The sequence below is a fragment of the Meles meles genome, chromosome 1 (genome assembly GCF_922984935.1).
Source record: "Meles meles chromosome 1, mMelMel3.1 paternal haplotype, whole genome shotgun sequence".
NCBI lineage: Eukaryota > Metazoa > Chordata > Mammalia > Carnivora > Mustelidae > Meles > Meles meles.
The window spans coordinates 64,327,404-64,345,211 of record NC_060066.1 but is presented as its reverse complement, the minus strand read 5'-3'; the positions used below and the strand labels follow the sequence as shown (position 1 = coordinate 64,345,211).

At 38.5% G+C, this 17,808-nt stretch overlaps 1 long non-coding RNA gene across 1 annotated transcript in view; it reads left to right on the top strand.

Annotated features, from left to right (window-relative positions):
* The window catches only part of LOC123951155, a 68,926-nt gene extending 51,609 nt beyond the window's left edge, over positions 1 to 17,317 (top strand). The window contains exons 2-4 of the long non-coding RNA XR_006820356.1: positions 6,168 to 6,315; positions 8,650 to 8,767; positions 16,642 to 17,317. This is a non-coding gene — a long non-coding RNA (uncharacterized LOC123951155). The remainder of the gene's footprint in view (positions 1 to 6,167; positions 6,316 to 8,649; positions 8,768 to 16,641) is intronic.
* The last annotated feature ends 491 nt before the right edge of the window (positions 17,318 to 17,808 follow it).

Here is a 17,808-nt window from a genome sequence, read left to right as displayed (position 1 = left end):
CGATGGATAGGCAGTGGTAATGAGGAAGGGAATGAATGAATGACATGTCCTCTCATGAATGGCATGATCTGAAAGAGCAGTGGTTTGCAGGAGTGTTGGAGAGTAATGGTTTGCTGGAAGACCAGCTGGTGAGGAGCATCTGACACTCCCTTGACCCTGCTGCATAACAGACAACCTGCTTTTACTGAAGAGAGATGGAGTCCTTCTTGCAGGAGGGAGCCAAGGCTCAGCTACAAGGATAAGGAATGCAAGAGCATAAAGGGAAGCATTTGAGGGTGTAAGAGATGGTGATAACCATGGGAGAAATGTGCCAGGGGGACACAGTGGGAAGATTGTTGATGGAGACAATTTAGATAGGGAAGAGGCCACAGCAGCTTGACCAGAACCATACAAATGAGCAGATAGATGTAGGCATTCATCGATTTGCCTCAGTGTTACAGTTAGAATTGCTTTGGAAGCTGTTCTGCTGCCATTTACGTAGTGCTTCATGGTCTACAAAGGGAACCCTGTTTATTTTACCTTATATGAATCTCTAAACAGGAGAAGCGTAAATCCCAGGCAGATGATTTTTTGAAATACGTAAATGGCATTTTTCAGTATTTGCATCTTGTGAAAATATACTAGTTTGCATGTGATGTTTATAAAATGCACATAGGCAGAAATCTTCATCAACTTCTGAATATCTTAATGCCCGGGCACCTGTTTACTTCCACCACGTATAAGCCATTTGTGCCTTCTGTTCCTCAAGTACACCTTTAAGGAAATACACAAATTGATGTGCCTACATACTAGTAGTTCTATCAGTAATAATCTTTAATAATTGGGTTTTATCTGACTCCTTAAGGAGTTCTAAGTCTCTAATGAGCCCTTCCAAGACTTGTTACTTGGAAATATATATTTGAAATAACTGAAGAAGTAGGAATGAGGACTTCCAAAGTCCTTCTAGTATTAAGGATTGGCGTTTCCCTGACAAAATTCAAAGAATCCAGTATTATTTCCACAGAAGAGTAGTTCAACAGTGGCTCAGAAAGGAAATAGAACTATACAAATCAAATTTCATCAACAATGAGAAGGCCCATAACAAATTTATGTGTATCTTGGTGCTTGCTTTTTGCTCATTATAGAGCTGGCCCTTCCCCTTTTCCTAATGTACCATAATAATAATAATAATAGTGGTCAGAAAGTTCTGTTTCTTGCAAAAAAAAATGAGTCACAATGACAGACTATCAGAATTGTCATTGTTCTCTTCATCAAAAATCAATTGATCCGTTTATGTTTAGCACACCTTATTTGGTATGGTCCTGGGCTTTCTGTGTTATGAAACGTAATGAGTGCAGAAAGTTTTTATTTTCTTTTGGTTTTTTAACTTTGGCTATAAAGTTAGGAAAAGCAATACAAGTGTCTACTATGTGAGTCAAAATTATCTTTGCCACATATTAGATTTGGGTTTTTTTCTTCCCGCACTGAAAAAAATAACAAACTATGCAGGGCTGGTGGGCGTGCTCACCATACAGGAGGGGGCCAGGGGCCAGGGGCAGCAGCGGCTGGGAGAATGAGCTTTTGTTAGCTATCCCTTTTTTGTTTTCTTACAGGCTGGTCTTGACTATTACTTCCTTCTTTGTGTCTTATCTGTGGGCGAAATAATCCTCTGGAAAAATGAAGGGTAGCTTGACCCCTCATTTATCTCTGTCCAGACCCCACTGTCATCAGACTGATGAAAAGTCGGGAAAAGTGTTCCGTCAGCAGAGCCTGCTAATTCGAAGTTCTCTGTCTGACTGGATTTGTTTTGGGAGTATAGACTTTCTTTCTGTTAAGTGAACAAATTATTTTCTTTCTGCCCAGCTCTGGCTATAGAATGATTAGGGCCCCTGAAGAGTAAATTAGACTCTGACGACTGTGGTAACAGAGAAGTTGGAAAGTCAACAGGGCTGTTAAAATAAGACTTTCTTTCCAAGTGTCATTTTGTGTGCCAGAGCCAAATGTTCATGACAGCACTGAGAAACAACTGGATTGATAAGTCTCCCATTAGATTTATCCAAATCAAGGGCGGGGAGAAGGGGAAGACTAGCGGAGATATGGACAAACCAGACGGTAGAGGTCCGTGGAGACAATCAAAGCTGGTTTTCAAGTGGAATGCATAAAGTATACTTTTGCCAGTAATTGAATTTCTTTCTGAAGTCCTCTTTGCTTTTCTCCAGAGGTATTTTATGTGTTGATAACCTACACCATTTTCCAACATTCTCCTTCCTTCCCCTTAGACAGCAAACTCTGAATATTTGTGCACTCACACAGATAATAGAGGAAATTAAACATGTAGCTGTTATCTTAGAATATGTTCCTAGAAACTCTCTTTTTTAGGCCACATATGATAAGAGTGGAGATTGTGTTGAAGTCATTGAGGGAAGACTCCAGCAGTTGGTGTTCATCTCACCTTGAAAGTTTAGGTGATGTATGGTGTGGGAGAAGGATGAAAAATATGAGCACAGTCCAAAATGACAATAAAAAAAAAAACTCTAATAACTGAAATAAGAAAGAAGACATACAATATGTTATTCTTTGGGGAGAGAAGAGGTGTCTTAAAATAGTTATGATCCTAATTTGGAATACACATTATAATACCACACCAAATGAAAAAAGTGGCGATTTCTGAGTGGCAGGATTTAGTAGATTTTTTATTTGTATGTGTTTATCTTTAAATTTTATAACACAGTTAACAATATAACTGGCATCAGTTACCTGTAGGTTATGATTCTGGGGGGCAAGTCCCCACACAGTTTCCCACCTGCAAAAATGGAAAGACCTATTGGTTGAATTGTTGTGAAAACTAAATGGGGGTGAACATAGATATTATTAACCAGGATTCTAGCGAGTGTGGGGACAGCAGATGGACCAAGAAAAGGGACTAGCTGAGAAAGAAGGAGAAAGTGCCAGAGAGTAGATGAAGAAAGCTTGAACTCTGACAATAGTGCGGGGAGGATGTGGGCAAATTAGATGGGAGAAGAGCCTGAGATTTGCTACCACAGTTCCTCAGGACCACAGAACTCTTCCAATCTCTTGTTATGGGGCAAATGAGTTCAATGGCTGCCTGTGGCACCCTCTCTGGTCACTGAGGTCTACATGTATTACCCATCATGTGACGAACTCTGGAAAGTCAGAGAGTACCACCTCAGGCCTTGATCTGTACCTCCTCTCATTCTCATCAGCTCTAGCTTTCTACATTTGTGCTTTCAAACGCAATCTTCATGTCCATGAACTTGAGAATGCCTCCCCTCACCTGTCCTTTTGTGTAAAGATGTTCGAGTGTTGGCTCATGGCCCGTCACCCTGGGCCAGGCCATCACTCACATCCCCCCCCCCCTCCCCGCACCAACCCCAAACACAGTTTGCACAAAAATGGATTAAACAACACTCAGTACTTGAAACAGATTAAAATTCTGATGTGTCTGTCACTTTAAAATGTGAAACTTTTTCTCTACATTACATCTCCTTGTTTTGATAGAATACTTAGATACAGAGTTGTTATTAAAAGTCTTATAGAAGTAGTTTGATAATTACTATTTTTGGTAGCATGTGAAAGAAAAGTAAAATGAGACATGAAAGATAAAAGCCACATAGATATGTTTGCTCTATAATTTACTTTTCCTGAATTATTTATAGCTATGATGTCTCTTACATAAGTATTTTCACAAACATACATATAAATAATAAGAACAGAAAAGTTCATTATAATATTCTCAATACATGTTTGTTCATGCCTTCATCTTCTTGAAGGTATATTTTTAAACTTTGGTTTTGGTATGCATTTATGACAAGAACATTATTGCCAGGTTCAAGGTTTATAATAATTCTCAATTTTAAAATATTTTAGAAGTATATTCATGATTTTCTAACATGCAAAGACATTTTTACATTTACTTGATGAAAACAAATTAAGTGTTTTTAAACTTTAAAATGAGAATAAAAAGAAAAATCAGTAGCAGTTTATGTCTCTTAAACATAGCTCTAAGAGTCTGTTTCCAAGAAACAATTTTCTCTTTAGTGACCACTGTGAAAGAATAAAAAATTCTGTCATAAAAATATTGTACTTTGTGAGTCCCTAGGGCAATTAGTTGAGTCATTGCCTCAAGAAAGAGAAGACCAGGATTCTCTTAAAAGTACAGGGTTGGCTCACCTAACACCAGTTAGAATGGCCAAAATTAGCAAGACAGGAAACAACGTGTGCTGGAGAGGATGTGGAGAAAGGGGAACCCTCTTACACTGTTGGTGGGAATGCAAGTTAGTGCAGCCACTTTGGAGAACAGTGTGGAGATTCCTCAAGAAATTAAAAATAGAGCTTCCCTATGACCCTGCAATTGCACTGCTAGGTATTTACCCCAAAGATACAGATGTAGTGAAAAGAAGGGCCATCTGTACCCCAATGTTTATTGCAGCAATGGCTACGGTCGCCAAACTGTGGAAAGAACCAAGATGCCCTCCAACGGATGAATGGATAAGGAAGATGTGGTCCATATACACAATGGAGTATATGCCTCCATCAGAAAGGACGAATACCCAACTTTTGTAGCAACATGGACGGGACTGGAAGAAATTATGCTGAGCGAAATAAGTCAAGCAGAGAGAGTCAAGTATCATATGGTCTCACTTATTTGTGGAGCATAACAAATAACATGGAGGACATGGGGAGATGGAGAGGAGAGGGAGTTGAGGGAAACTGGAAGGGGAGATGAACCATGAGAGACTATGGACTCTGAAAAACAACCAGAGGGTTATGAAGGGGCGGTGGGAGGGGGTGGGGTGGGTGGGAGGTTGAGGAACCAGGTGGTGGGTAATAGGGAGGGCACGTACTGCATGGAGCACCGGGTGTGATGCCAAAACAATGAACACTGTTATGCTGTAAATAAGCAAATAAAAATAAATTAATTAATTAAAAAAAAAAAAAGTACAGGGTTGGCTCAGTAAGTGTTTATGGCTGGGCCCTTTGCGTGTGCACTTTCCTTAAGAAAAAGAGAAACTCTCATACTCATCTCCTCCATTTCTAATTGATAGAAAACAGGCCATTTCAGTATCTTTACATCTGAAAAAAAAATGCCTCTTTGAAACTATAGTGATGTAATATCCATTTTGAAATACAGAGTTTTAGCGTAAATCTTTGGTTTGGTCTGTTTTCTAAGGCATAGTTCTTAGATCGTTTGTCCAATTTTCACATCCAAAACAATCATTTTCCACAGAAGTATTTGTAGGAAACACCTAATGAATTTTTGTCTTTTTTTTTTAATGTCTGTCTTCTTGCCACAAGCTAAAAACAATTAAACTTCAAAAAAAACTATATCTTTGTTGAATTACATATATTTCACAGATTTGCAAAGATAATTCCTTCAGAAATTAGCAATTGCCTGAGTGCCTGTGGTGTATCATGCATTGTATTAGACATCAGAGTTGTGCAAAAGAATATTTGATGTGGTCTCTGAACTCAAGGAAGTTCAAAGTTAATTGGGAGCCGAAGAAACAATACCCATTAAATTAATTAAAGGACATTGCAATAAACTACACGTAACCTCTGATAAACTCTCCAGGCATTGAGAAGAAGGAACAGTCTATATAATTTGGAGTTGTACTTTTCAAAGCATGTTCTAGCATGGTCCAGTAATTTCAAATTTTTTTTTACTTTATTTAACATGTTAATATGCTTTATGGATCCAAAAAAATGTAATATTATATTAATCTATCTATTCAAAACATATTTCTTGGGTGCCCATTATGTGTCATGCCCTGGGAATTCAACAGTAAAAAAAATAAGGCTGCCCTTCAAATGGAGTTTTAATGTAAGGCCAGCAGAGAGGCCTTTACCAATAATGTCACATCTGAGCAAAAGCCTGAGCAAAGTGAGACAGCAAGCAGAGTGGTTAAGTGGGGGAAAGGCTTTCAGGGCAGAGAAAACCAAAAAAGGCCAAGACAGGATCACATGAGGCATGTTGTAGGAACAGGAAGGAGGTCCTAGGACAAGAGAAAAGGTAGGGAGAGGAATCACTATGACCAAAAATGAGGTCACCACATGGATTTCACCACTGAACCCTTAACTCTTTCTTGAGAGAAACTTATGGGGTTAAAACGAAGCACAATAATATGCCCAATATGGCCAAGAATAATTAATAATTGGATGTACTCTAGGCATTGGAACGGGGCTTGGAGTTTCTGATTGACCATGTTGACAAAGGACATTCTGGAAAACAGGGACAGCATGGACAAAGACCAAGAAGAAGGAAGCAAAGAAAAGCAGGAGCTAAGACAAGAATGCTGGCATGAGACCTGAGACCAGGTACTTATTTGGTCTAGTTTATTTATTCAGACTAAATGTCTGGAACATTGAGGGAATTACTTGTATATTTTAAGCCAAAAATATATTTTGCTAAAGTTAATGTGCGGCTTGAGTTGGCCAGAAACTTGTTTCATTTCTGACTTTGAATGAGTATGCGTCATTTTCATTGAGTAGGACAATTTTAAGTCATGATGTCTGCTCCTTGGGAAAGAAATGCCCAGCATTGTTCACAGTGATTTATATGGAATTATTTATTTAATGACTTCAACAAATCTTTCCTTTATTCATTCAATCATTTAGTCAGTGAGTCAGTCAGCTAAGATTTATTAAGCACCTACTGTTGAAAATGTATTTTGTCAAGGACTGTGTGGGTTACAAAACAGTTGGAGACCCAGTTGCTGCCCTCAAAGATCATATGACTTTCCGTGGAGTCTAATAAGACTGACATTTGCTTTGGAGAACAAATGATGTATTACTACAGAAGCTAATAGCAGGCTGGCTATTATTCTAGAATTCTCAAGGAAATGTGTCCAAATGAAAAATCCAGAATTGTCAAGCAACTCATAATGCATATTAAATTACTGCCCTGGGATGAATGTAAGATGAGCCTGAAGACAAACTGAAGACTGGATGGTGAGCTGAGGTTTGTCTACCAAGGTCTTGTAATAACATTTGATTTGATGAAAAGGAAAAAAAAAGTGGAAATTATGAGCATTTGATGTTGACAAAAGTTGGAAAATAAACTTATTTATGCACTTGGCAGCATGTACTCTGCAATTCTGCTGTCAGGTCTTGCTCGTTCAGGAAGGCTTGTTTTTAGGAATACAAATTGCTAAAATCAAAGCCACTGATGAGGCAGCTTCAATTCCTTTCTTCCACATTTTCCACAATTAAAAACACAGAAACACATGAGACTCGCTCATTTCACTTTGTGTGGGCTGTTCATTGGTCCTTTTTAACTTCTTCACCAGACAATACCTTTTACTTGCCTTGTACTTTTGGAATGTTGTCTCTGACATGAAGAACCTCCTGCCATTTCCCTTGACGTAACATTCTCTGCTGAAACAAAACAAACACATGGAGAGGAGTAAATGAATCTTGTCTGGAAGAAGGATTCGAAGCCCCCCTTACCCACTAAGGTGCACAGAGAAAGGAGAACCTGATAATAGCCAACTGACTGAATATTTTCTCTGCCCTCCTGCCCTACAGAGTTCTGATTTCTGCCAGCACTGATACATGTGGAAACAGCACAGGGTTCATTTCTTAGGAAGAGGATTTAGTAATACAACAGTTTTTGCATACACTATGTCTTTCCGCAACTATTGTCAACATTGCTTACTTAATATGAACTATTTGCTGCCTGATGGTTTTAAAATTTTAGTTCTCAGCTCTTGTGTCTCCTCAATTATACTGTGATCATTACGACGGGCTATAGCGACAAAAGTGGACATGAGCAGGGACAGAGGGAGAGGTGCGTCTTTCCCGAGTGTAGCACAGGGCTTTGAACGCATCGGATGCTTGTTTCCTATCTAGGGATCTGTTGCTGATTGCAGCAAAGCAACATGCAACTGAGATTGTGCCTGTGACATTCATTGACAAAGAACCCAGGCTCTCTTCCCAGCTCTGCATTTAGTGGGGAGGTGACTTGACAGCATTTGCCTCGGTTTCCTCGTTTATAAAAGTTACAAAAAAAAAAGATTAAGTCAACTTTAATATTGCTTCCATAATTGTTGAAGTTCTATAATTCCATAGTAATTCTGTGATTCCACAATAGTTCAAAATAAGAACCACTAGCACATTCATTTGGCTTTAGGCGGGCAAAGTGCTTAGCACAGTGACTAGTTTTTCTATTGAGCTGATGGGGTCTTTTCTTTTTTTTACTTTTTTAACTTTTTTTTTACTTCTCTTTTTACTTTGAAGTAATCTTAGCTTACAAGAGTTACAAAGATCATACAGAGAGTTCCCGTATACTCATCATCTAGCTTTCCGTAATGTTAACAGCACACGGGATCACAGTAGAATTATCAACATCAAGAAATTAGCATTGTACAAGACTATTAACCAGATGAAGAATTTATTCCGCTTTCACTAGTTTTTCCACTAGTGTCCTTTTTTTGTTCCAGGATCCAGTCTAGGATTCCACATTCCATCTGGTTGTCATTTTCCCTTGGTCCTCTCCCTAATTAGGTCTTTAGGCTGTTTGGAAGGGATACTTGTGGATTGTGCTAGTTCTGAAATGGTGCCATGGCTGCACATGGAGAAGGCCCTCATCTGGTTCTTACCCTTTCACGAGGTTGTTATTTTTACCTTTTGGCAATTCGTCTTCTCACACAGGGTCGCTCTTGAATCTTCCTCAAGATTTCAGAAGGTGAACCTGAATCTGCAAAATGGAAGTTTCTTCTTTTCCCCCTACAATCAGCCCTAGCCGGAAACCATCCACGTGGTAAACAAAGTAAGTCATGGTAGAGAACTGGTTTTGTGTATTCTGATTTTTGATGGGGTTAGGAAGCGTAATGAACTGAAGTGGGCCCCGAGAAAGCAATCCTTATCTGCAGGAAACATTGATCTGTGGCATTATGTGATTTTTATTCTTCTGTTATCAGTAGCACTGTGTTAAGATCTTTGGCTCATGACTGAACCCGGACTCATTTCCCAGTAGCTTTTCCACCTTGAACTTGAAGCAAGATTATCATCTCAGAAGTGTATGTGCATAAGGTTAGGTCCGGTGACACATAGCTGCTCACCACCAAGGCTTGCCAAACATTAAAGCTGAAGCGCGGGGATTGGCTCCTATTCTAACAATCGGCCACTCCAAAGCCAATAATAATTGTGAGGCACCCCTCTGGTCGCCCGTGTGCCAGGTTTTCATGGCGAACTGCTAAGCCGATGTCTCAGTGAGACAGTCAGCCTGGAGAATAATTGGGAACTGCTGAAAGCCTCCTCCTTTGGGGGAAATTTTGGAAGACATGCCTTTCCCTCCTACTGTTTAGGCATTACAGATTGTCAAATTATACATGGCAGATGGATTATAGTTTGTCCTTTTAGTGACAGGAAAAACTGTTTCCATACCCTGGCAGAGGCATCTACTTACACCCAGATATGATTCCACCGCTCCTCGGCTATATTTGGGAAAATGATTTTTGGTCCGTTTTAACAAATGACTATAAAAGCTTCTCATTTTATTATGCCATAATTAAATAACCAGCTTTCATTAATATATTGTACTAGAAACCCTATAGGCATCCTATAATTACATGTAAGACTTTGGCTAGTATTAGCTCAACTGTGTTGTCTTTGCAGTGTATAGGAAAATTACAAGATGCATCAAATGCACGTTGTGAGTCATCTTGGCATTATTGGGAAAATGTTCTCGTTATTTAAAAGCAAAAAGCAAATGTAGCTTTTCTTTCCCTGTTGGAGCCATTAGAGAAACTCAGTGCTTATTTTTCACTTCCCATGCCTCGTTTCTTCTTAATTTTTTTTTTTTTTTGCCCTTACGTCTTTCTTACATTTTGTCCCTTGCCTTTCATATTTTCCATCTCTTTGGTCTTTCTGAAGATGTCATGGTTATCTTCCCCAGAAGTCACTCTTAGGGAGTCTTAAGCTTGGATAGATAAACTTCAAAGAATGACTGCCATTAAATTTTGTCATCTGTTGAATGAATAAATGGAAGAGAGTGGTGGCATCCAATAGAAAAATCATGTTTTATAATTTTGAAAGAAGCACCTGAATATTCTCATCTCCTGGTTAATTTGCCCCTTATAATCTAATCTATCCTGAAAAAATATTATTTCCAGGGTGAGAAGGAAATTCTCTAAATCCACCTGCTCTTCCCTTCAGGGCCCAATCTTTAATCTCCTACTATCCTTCAGGTATTTCCTATTATGTTTCTGCTGTTTTCCTCCAATGCAAAACATCCAAGCCCCAAGCAATTTTTCTCCCCTACATCCCAGTCATTCATCTTGTCCTGGTCAGTGCTCCAAGGTACCAACTTCAGCATAACCAATAACCCTCCATCACTTTTGTGTCATGGGAAAGAAAGCTACTGAGTGTTGCCAGTCTTGTCTTCCACCAAATGATCTCTGGAGTCCATCCCTTCTACTCCTTCATTTCTCTCATTGCTCAGTTCATGCTAATCCCCAGACAGCTAGATCCTAGCAACACTGCTTAATGGTACTACCAGCCCCTGATCTCTTCCTTATGCCTGCACCCCTCCACCTAAATTATAATCTTAAATTCCTGCTTTTATCATGGTACTTCCCTGCTCAAAAGCTATTATTACTCTCCAGAAACCCCGGTTCAACCCCTATTTTTTTTTCTAATTTATTAGGGAATACAAGAAATCTTCTGCTGATTAAATAAGAGGTCCATTTCTCTGATCTACACTACCTCCCAATAACCTCAACTTCAGTTCTCCACTGCATCTCATAGCTCCTACTATCTATTCATGTCCCCTTGTCCCATCCCATCATCCATTGGATAATATCTAATTGTCATCTTTTTAGAGCTCCTTCAACTTGTTGTCCCCCAATGCAAGCTGGTCTGGTCACTCTGGAAAACAGCATGGAGGTTCCTCAAAAAGTTGAAAATAGAGCTGACCCATGACCCAGCAATTGCACTACTGGGTATTTACCCCAAAGGAATAAATTTAGTGATCCGAAGAGGCACCTATGCCCCTATGTTTATAACAGTGATGTCCACAATAGCCAAGCTTTGGAAAGAGCTCAGATGTCCATCAACAGATGAATGGATAAAGAAGATGTGGTATTATATATATATTCATATTATATATATGAATATATATATTATATATATTTATATTATATATATGTGTGTGTATAGATAAAACATACATATATAATATAGTAATTATATATGTGTGTGTATATCTACATATATACAATTATATATGTGTATATATATAATGGAATATCACTCAGCCATCAAAAAAACCCAAATCTTGCCATTTGTAATGACATGGATGGAATTAGAAGGTATTATGCTCAGCGAAATTAAGTCATTCAGAGAAAGACAATTATCATATGGTCTCACTCATATGTGGGATTTAAGAAACAAAACCGAGGATCATAGGGGAAGAGAAGAAAAAATAAAACAAGACAAAATCAGAGAGGGAGAGAAACCATAAGAAACTCTCAATCATAGGAAAGAAACTGGGGGCTGCTGGAGGGGAGATGGTTGGGAGAATGCGTAACTAGGTGATGGACATTAAAGAAGGAAAAAAGAATTAATTTTACTCTATGTAAATTATACCCCAATAAACTCAACTTTTAAAAAATAAATAAATAAAATAAACTTGTTGTTCCCCTAAGTTGAAGACTATTTTTCTTTCAAAATTGAACTTCGTATCCTCATAGGAAAAATAATGAGTAATAAAATTAGAATTAGGTATAAGAATATCTAGCATTATTTTAGAGAGTTCTTAATATTTTTCCTCATATCTCACTCCTCCCTACCTCCATCAGGATGCAGACACTTTGTTTTTTTTTCCACTATGTTATAACATGGTCATGACCTAGGAGACTTTAAGAGCTGCATATTTTGGAGTGTCACATCTTAGGGAAATTCCAGATAATGTCACCTCTTTCCTTCTGGTTATTTTGCATAGCAAAGTCACTTTTGGTTATTCACTAAGAATACTCTGACTTAAATTATCTTTTCCAGCATGCCTACCAATAATGCCAGTGCAATCCCTTGAAATGTACTTTCCTTCTAGCTCTGCTAGTCTCCTCATAGGCTTACCACCTACATTTTTGCTTCCTATTAAGAATGCTCTCTTGCCTCCTCTTTGCCTACTTTATCTTTATTCATTTTGCAGGACTCAGTTCCAATCCCAATCTCCTCTGCCAAATTTTCTTACCTGCACTAATTTATGGTGGTCTACTGTAAATCCTACCACCTTTATTGTTTATTGTACCTCTCATTTGCTGCCTACTCATCATTGTATGATACTTTAATTGACATAGATCAATAAGTTTCTCATATCTACATCTTATTTCCGTAGTACACTATAAAATCTTGAAGGGTTAATCATGGAAACTAATGTTTTTCAACCTGTTAGTCTTGGAGCCAGAATGAGGTTGGGGAATCCCAAGATTTGGAGGGAGCCAGAATGAGGTTGGGGAATCCCAAGATTTTTCAGAGTCCAAGAATCCATAAAAACATCAAGAATTCCCTAAAGACTAAATAGATGGTATATGGCTTACAAATATACGTATTGGTATTTTATGCACATATGGATGGTGTGATTATTATGCATGTATGGATGTCATATTAATATAAAAATAATTTCTTTAAAGTCTTGCTGAATTCATCTTAATTTTAGTCATTTTTTTCATATGCTAAATATAAAGCTGCCATGAAGGACTCTCCAAATCCTTTTTACATTAAACTATGACCTTTCATACTTAAAAAAGTTTGTCATCAGTCAACCACATGAACTAACATAAAATACTTTTTCCCTGATTACTTCAACATTAGCTTATTCTCTACAACTTGGTGGGGAGTTTTCTTTTGCAGCTAAAATGGTTTACCAACTTTGGGTATTACCACAGTATCAACAACTTGACAGGTAGGACCAACTAATTGTTGAATAAATTACCTCACATTAACTGCTCTCAGCATGAGGTGAACCCCCGCAGAGCTTGCAGATTAGAAGGAAGATGTGCCTATGGGGCAAATATGTTCGCTCCATTTCTCTAAGGACAAGGAACAAATGGCACCAGGATCCTTCTTCACAACTTCATTTTAGCAACAAACATTTTGAATTTTCCTGATCTTCCTTTCTAATCTCTTCTTAGAGAATTGGTGTGCTCAAAAGGTAGAAACTTAATCACAGTTGTAAGACATCCTAGAGAGTGGCGCATTATTGCCAAACAGTTTATTCTGATTGCCAAAGACCCATGAACTCTTAAGAAATAGCATGGAGACACTTTAAGGATTATAAAGTTAACAAATGAAGAATGAACCATGTTAAAAAGGCAAGACAGGAAGATGTCAAGGATTTACAATTCAAAGTGCTCCCTTATCTACAGGTCTACAGGTTAATAAAACCCTTTTTTCTGATCTTAGGCTTATGTTGTGTGACTCGTGCTAAACATTAAGAGTGCCCAGCTTCCTCTAAGAATGATTTTCTATGTGCAGTAAAGCAGAGATATTAACCATTAGAGATCAGTGTTTCTCCATTAAGAATCTAAATGTATTGGAACTAAGACTGCATTAACTATTATTGAATTAACAAAACATTTCTGTTGCTGACACCTTAATTAGCTCATTAATTATACTTTAATTATCCATTGTCCATAATCTACAACTGCCAACAACCAAATTTTCAGTGGTTGACGTTAACTGTGTATTCTGTAATGATTCTGGAATCAGTCTGGAGGGCTCATACAAATCACCCAATATAACAAGCCAGTGCTTTACAACCAATTCACGCTCATGAGGATGACAATAGTGACTACAACTTACATGCTTATAGTAATTACTTCAGTGAGTAGTTTAGAAAGTGGATTTCAGTTAAACTTAGCATTCATTCTTTTAAAAAACAAAACAAAACAAAAAAAACCTCAGTTTTTAATTATGGAGCTCTAATACCAAAATAGCTTCATGAGAAATTCTGAGGGGCACCTGGGTGGCTCAGTAAATTAAATGTCTGACTCTTGATTATGGCTCAGGTCATGATCTCAGGGTAGTGGGATCAAGCCCTGCATCAGGCTCCGGACTCAGTGGGAAGTCTGCATAAGACGGTCTCTCTCGGAGCACCTGGGTGACTCAGTGGTTTAAGCCTCTGCCTTCGGCTCGGGTCATGATCTCAGGGTCCTAGGATCAAGCCCCGCATTGGGCTCTCTGCTCAGTGGGGAGCCTGTTTCTCCCTCTCTCTCTGCCTGCCTCTCTGCCTACTTGTGACTTCTCTCTCTGTCAAATTAAAAAAAAAAAAAAAATTCTAAAAAAAGACGGTCTCTCTCCCTTGGCTCCCTCCCACATTAAAATAAATATATATATATATATATATACACACACATAGATATATATATACACACACACACACATATATATATATATATATATACTTTCCCCCCCCAAAATTTTATTTATTTGATAGAGAGAGACCACAAGTAGGCAGAGAGGCAGGCAGAGAGAGAGAGAGAGGAGGAAGCAGGCTCCCTGCCTAGCAGACAGCCCGACATGGGACTCGATCCCAGGACTCCGAGATCATGACCTGAGCCGAAGGCAGAGGCTCAACCCAATGAGCCACTCAGGCGCCCCTCTATATATATATATATATATATATATATATATATTTTTTTTTTTAAATATACTTTGACTATGGGTATCTCATGACTTAAAAAAAAAAAAAAACTTTAAATGTAATATATCTCCCACTTTAAGTGGAATCTTTGACAACCAAAAAATAATTAGAGAATCTATTGGCAAATGTCTAGAGGGCTAAACCTCTCCTGGACCCCGATGCATGTGATTTGAGAAGGTCCAGGAACCCTCTTTCCAAAAATATCTGTAAAAGTAACTGTCTGCTCCAACTACCTGCACTTTATTTCTTAGCCAACCCAGAAGAAGAGTCTGACAATGGATTTTTTTGATTTGCTTATTTATATATTTCAGGACTTGCAAATGCAGTAAAATTAAATTACATTTAGAAGAGTTTTAATGAGTCCTTTTTGTTGAAAAGATAAAACCCTCATAATATTTGGACTAAGCTACAAAATGTAGGACATGTGGTTTTTCAGACAGAATGCTTTCAATTTCTGCATTAGAGTTTTATCTCTTAGACCTCTGAAGGCTTTGAGATCCTTAACAGGCCCCTATTAAGGTGCAAATCCTCTCAGGACCAGTAACATCTTTAGCATTTATCAGTGAACACCTTAGTGAAAAACAGGCTAAAGCCAGTGAGAATTGGTGGGATTTTCAAGACTGACAGCATGGGGCACACCAAAGCTATAATTTCATTCTTTTTTTCTGGAGCTAAGAAGGAGGTGAAGTAAAGAAATCAGAAAGATGTGCCAGTCACCTACTAAATTAACTACGGTTTTGTGTAATCTGCATGTTTAAGAAATACATACATTCTTTTGGTTTTGAGACAGACCCTAAAAAAGTTTGCTTCAGGGAAGATCAAAGGTAGAACTCTGTGAAATGCCAGAAGAAGCCCCTTCATCACTGGTTAGTTGATAAAAATCCATCCAAAGAGGGTCTCATTTCTCCAACTTGTCCAGAAGGAAGGAATAAGAAGCTTAATCCATTATCTCCCTGCCTAGACAGAATATACTTGGTTATTCCTGGAGCACAGTCGCAACATAAGCAGATCAGTGGGGGTCCAGACTAGGAACAGGTAGTTAATCTGGGTCATATCCTACTGGGCTCAAGCTGCCAACTTAGAAAGAAGATGTTCTTGCTAATGGAGGTCTTCTAAACTCTTGGAATGTAAACAATATCTCTAAATATTTAAAAAAAAAAAAAAACTCAGAAAAAAATAATACCTAATCCTTTTTTTTTTTTTAAGCTTTCATTTATTTCCTTATCAAAGAGAGCATTTACAAGCAGGGGAACTTGCAGAAGGCAGAGGGAGAAGCAGGCTCCCCGCTGAACAGGAAGCCCAATGCAGGACTTAATCCCAGGATCCCGGGATCATGACCTGAGCCAAAGGCAGATGCTTAACCTACTGAGCCACCTAGGGGTCCCAATAACACCTATTTCTCAAATGTTGCCTTATAAAACACACACACATACACACAAACATAAATGAACATATATATGGCTTCATATGCTTTTTCTTACTTAAATAAAAACCTGCTGGCTTTCCATGGTCTCTAACCAGCCTTCGCGTTGTCTGCCAACATAAAAATAAGACTGTGTTGTACAAAAATGATTCAGATCCATTACATCCCCCAATTATTTTAAGCCCCATCTTCTGTTGGGGAAATGTTCAGACCAAATCATGTAATACATTTGTCAATAAAAGCACAGAAGAGAAATTGTTAACAATCAGGGCATATACATATAATGTAGAGAAGGCAACCGATGAAAGGCAAGTGGCTGATAACAACTTCTCAGAAATGGGCTGCATACCAAGTATCACACCTAAATTTTGAAAATGCACTCAGTACATTTGGGATATAAATTCCCTTTTTCCTACCAATACTTCTATTAAAATGGATGTTTTCTGTTTCCCTTTGGTAGGCAGTTCTGAAGGCTAAAACATGTATCAATATTTATAGTTTCTTTTTTTCTCGACTTTTGTTCTGCTTTTTATAAATGGCTAACCTCGAATGTTTGATAACCTCTACTTTTCAGCAGTCTGTAGCTCCACTGATGAAGAGATTAGATGGTGGGATGCCAGAACTGTGTGATGCACCATTCACTGGAGAATATTCTACATGTTTGGAGAGCCCTGGTCCGAAAGGGCCGTGGAGAGCGGGAGCATGGAAACCAGCATCAAAACCTCCTGGGATACAGTCCTTTACAGATCAGATCACACACCTGAGCCCTCCCAGCGTGCTTAGTTTTCTAATGTTCCCTAGGGCGTACGTGTTGGAGCTCCAGCTTGAACAGAAATTTCTTGCTTCCTAGGAAAATGTTGCATGCACTCCTGATGCCCCCTTTCAGTTGTAAAGGGTCGCTACTTTTTCAAGCTTTAGAAATTTGTTTTTGTTTTTCCTGTTGTTGCAGCTGTTTTGTTTTACCCACTGGGCTTCCTGTATTAGTACACCCACAACTGAGTCATCTTGTAATGAGCCTTGAGTGGGTACAGATTTAGTTACCAACAAATCAGAGCTTTAAGTTTTGGGGATCAAGTCCCCTTCTAAAATGCCCATGCTTGAGGGGGGTGATAACGAAAATTATAATCATGACTTCTTGGGTGAAAGCAGAATTTATGAGTCATTTTATTTCATATTAGTCTCTAAATAAAGTTACATTAACCCTGATTATTTGGTGACTTGACAATTGTCTGCTGGAAGCAAGAAATTCAGGAAGGAAAATTAAATCTCAGCAAGGGTATTGTGTGACTACCCTATTGTTTTCTCATGGACAAAACTCATTTTATTATTTTATTTTATTGTAGTCTGTCCAAAAGCTATGGGGGAGACAACTGCATCTGCGGTCCCCCTTTTCCAACAACCCATGAGAAAGCAAACAACAAAGCAGACACACTCAATAATTAGTTCGTGCTGAACTATCACTGGTAGATTTGAGTTTCTCATTTCACGCTCCCAAGTCTGCTCCATCATCCGGCCGTGTCCAATCTGCTCTTTTCCTCTTCCTCCCCCTCTATCAAGTTAACACACACAGAATAAGTAGGTGGTGCTTCTTGGACTCTGGGACTGTTGAAATACACACACTTCAGTCATTCAAGCTTGGCTTATCACATTTTCCTGGAGGGTACGTAGTAGAAGAGATACTCCAAAGATATTCCTCTCCCCTTTCTCAATTTTTCCTCTGAACAGCATGTTATGCTGGGTT